The 3,652-nt window shown below is 41.7% G+C and overlaps 1 pseudogene; it reads left to right on the top strand.

The window, feature by feature from the left end:
* The first annotated feature begins 1,563 nt into the window (after positions 1 to 1,563).
* LOC147726811 (uncharacterized) lies at positions 1,564 to 2,624 on the top strand (annotated as a pseudogene).
* Positions 2,625 to 3,652: the final 1,028 nt, after the last annotated feature.

The following is a 3,652-nucleotide window of genomic DNA, read 5'->3' as shown; positions in this document are numbered from 1 at the left end:
TGCCTGGGGGTGGAGAGTACTGACTGCTCTATGTATAATAATTGCAATAGTCTTCACATGTTGTGTGTGTATCCAGTGTAGTCCGATGATATGTTCTATGTGCATTACTGCTTGCATACCGACCAAAAGAAATGTTGCAGAAGTCAAAATGCAGAATGGTTTGAACAAGAAGATAGCTGAGATGATGGTCATTGATATAAGGGATGAGTATCTGGCTTATCCTAAGAAGTTGAATGTCTTCAGCTAATGCTGAAAGGGTCGTCTATTGTAAATCAACGGCGATTAGGTTAAGCATTAGCAGAAGACATGCTGTATTTAACCATTATCGTAGCAAATGAACTGACTCCATTTTGTATTTGTAGCGGCCATTTTGTATGCCATACATTGCCATGTGCTCATCATGTGCTTTGTCCTACCTCCTTGTTTACTGCGCCTGAAGTCTTCCCGGCAACAAGCTATATTTAGCATCACCCACTTTCAGCATGTCCAGGCATGCTCAGTACGGTCTGCAGCTGTTACTAATTAGTTCCAGATAGGAATGTGTTTACTAGTTTCTGGAAACTGTTAACTCTGCTCACTCATCGATTGTGCCTTCCAATATGCCCTTATATGTACATAAAACTGCTGTTGTATTCTGTACCGCCTTCTTTTGAGCCCCCTCATTGTGTATAAAAGGGGCCATGTGCTTTAGTTCGGTGTGCTACTCTATACAATACTGAAGGGTGTTGTGTGGACTGTAGTACCACCTTTAAAGGTTTAATAAACTATGCTTTTGTATTTTCCAGTTTCTGTGCCAACTTCTTCCTATGGTCTGAGAACTCTGTGCAGAGGAAGGGCGAACCCCTTGCACTGGTAGGCCCAGCTGAGTCTTGCTTACTTCAATACCATTGGGTAACTGCCACAGGGTGCAAGTGTTTTCCGCAACCACCCCTTTTGTTAATGGGACCTGTGATGTGAGTCGGAACACAGGCTCCTATTGAAGTCAATGGAAGTACGACCGAAGGATGTTCGGAAACATCGCAATCGGTCGGAACTTACCGAACCGGAGTCGGTGCGAAACGGTTCTGACAAGGAGTCGGTCGGATTGTTTTCTAAACAGCATCATAATGATGCCCTTTGTAGTGATCTCAACCCCTTGGGCGCTGCAATAATTCTCCCGCTGTGAGGGAGAATTAATGAGCGTCCTCTGAACACGCCCACCGTGACGTATGACGGCCGTCCCAAGCACCGAAGGGGGTAAGTTGATCATTAGGGAGCTATCTGACACACTGCTTTGGGTGTTGGAAGTATGCTCCTCTCTACATTTCAGAATGTGGTTATAACATCTTGCAATACCTCGAAGTTGTTCTTTTGAATAACTTTTTCGAGTACAATGGCTCCCTTTACAAACAAATTAAGGGCACTTCAATGGGAGCATCTTGTGCCCCCAGTGTGGCTAATGCGTTTATGGGTGAGTGGGAACTACGTAACATCTATAATGAATTGGCCCCATTTATTTAAAGTATATCTATTTGGAAACGCTTTATAGATGATATTTTCTTTATCTGGAGCGGATCAGTTGACATGTTGCAAGCGTTTGTTCTCTGGCTCAATGCCAGTGACCCAAATCTTAAATTCACAGTAAACCATAATAACAATAAGATTGATTTTTTGGATATCAGCATTGATGGCACCAGCGCACAATTGAAAGTTAGCCTCTTCAGGAAACCTACAGCCAAAAATACTATCCTAAAATTTGACAGTTACCATCCCAACTGCCAGAGGGAATCCATCCCCTTTGGGGAATTCTTACTGATTCGCCGTAACTGTACAGATATGGCTGCCTTCCAAAAACATGGAGATGCGCTTAAAGACAGACTACTCAAGAGAGGTTATCCCCATCGACTAGTACGACATGCCTTTAAAAGAGCTAAGTACTATGACAGAGTAGCCTTGCTACAAGGGTCTAATCGCCTAAAGCACAATCGGATAACATGTGTTATAAATCATTCAACCCTGAATGTTAAGATCAGGAACATCATAAACAAAAACTGGAGAATCTTGAATATAGACGATCATGTTCCCTCAATGCCACTACCCCCCTACTAGCCTACAGAAGAAATAAGAACTTGAGAGATATGCTGGTGCATACTCTTCAGACCAAAAGGTCTCCTTTAGATGGCCAACGTTCCATTACGGGACTTCCTGTCATTTTGAGTAACCACATATGTGGTTCGTGTCATGCTTTTGACTCAGCAATTACATCTGAGACCATTGAATATAATGACAAGGAAATCAAACTTCGTCATCTGACAAATTGCCACAGCAGCAATATAATCTATATTCTATTCTGTAGTTGCGAGTTGGCATATGTAGGAGAGACTGGCCGTGAATTTCGCACTCGCTTTAGCGAACATAAATCTGCCATCAGAACCAAGAGAATGATGGCACCGTTAGTCGAGCATTTTTTGAAAATGAATCACAATGAGCAAGATATTAAATGGTCAATTTTAGAGAAAGTGCAGTCAAGATCAGGTCAACCCACAGAAATTACACGCAAGGAACGTGAAACTTTTTGGATGTACCATTTAGACTGCGTCAAACGTGGTCTTAATGAGGAAATATCTTGGTATATCATGAAATAGAGTCTATTGTATACCACACAGTTGTTTTCTGTTATTCCAGCCTTGTTACTATGTGCTAATTAAGGACTATTATGTTCTGCCCCCGTATGTGCTAATAGTTACCATAGATTATCATTTGCAGTACCAGCACTCACATGTCTTTAGTGATACACTCACTGGTTAGGTAATTCATTTTTTTGCATGTTAGATGCATTGATGTCATATATCTTTGAAAGATTTTCTTCTCCTTCCCTCTCTCTTCTTTAATTCTTCTCATTATTTGTCCCTTGAAATGGTTTTACTTCGCTTTTTGTCATCTCCTGTGGAGTTGACATCTTTATATAGAGAGTCTATTCTCCGTTTCTATCCTGGCTTTATCATCAATATAATTGGGTTTTTCAGGTGTGCCCTAGACAATGTTATGTTGTGGTTTTCTCTTAAACGCATCTGTGCTTTTGCAGGATTTATAACCTGCCAGGTTCTGCATTGACAGTATCCACCAAGTATGGCGCCTGTTTTGACCTTGTCATTTTTAAATCGAGATATCTTCGAGCGCTTGTAAACATCTAAATCGGAAGTCCGCTCTCTATTTTTATTATTCAACACCAGATAATCTGACAAGTTATCGCGATACTTCCGCCGCCTTCTTTGGTTAAAAGCATGGCCGTTGGCGTCTTCCTGTGTTTGGAACCATGTTTCCCTGTGGGAGTTCGCATTGATCTGCACTTCGTGTGACATCGAAGTAAGTAGATCCATGATTCTGTAATGAGCCCCATCTCTTACTTCCCCTACGCGGGAAGCATTACGCTCTATATTTACCATTAATTGCGCTGCGTCTGAATATATCTATGTATGTTTAATCTCTCCTTCCCACTAAATGTTATTAACGGTGCCCGATAACATTAACACACTGTTGTAGTGAGCGGGCGATTATTTCCCACTTGCCCATATGCGTTCACCTGTAGAGAATACTCTACAAGGATAGATTAAAGTAGGCAGCCGCTTTGCGTTTGAACCCACACATCCTGAGGGCATGTATATTGTTTGAT

This window comes from Lissotriton vulgaris, chromosome 3_1, assembly GCF_964263255.1.
Source record: "Lissotriton vulgaris chromosome 3_1, aLisVul1.2, whole genome shotgun sequence".
NCBI lineage: Eukaryota > Metazoa > Chordata > Amphibia > Caudata > Salamandridae > Lissotriton > Lissotriton vulgaris.
This window is presented reverse-complemented; position numbering and strand designations above follow the sequence as displayed.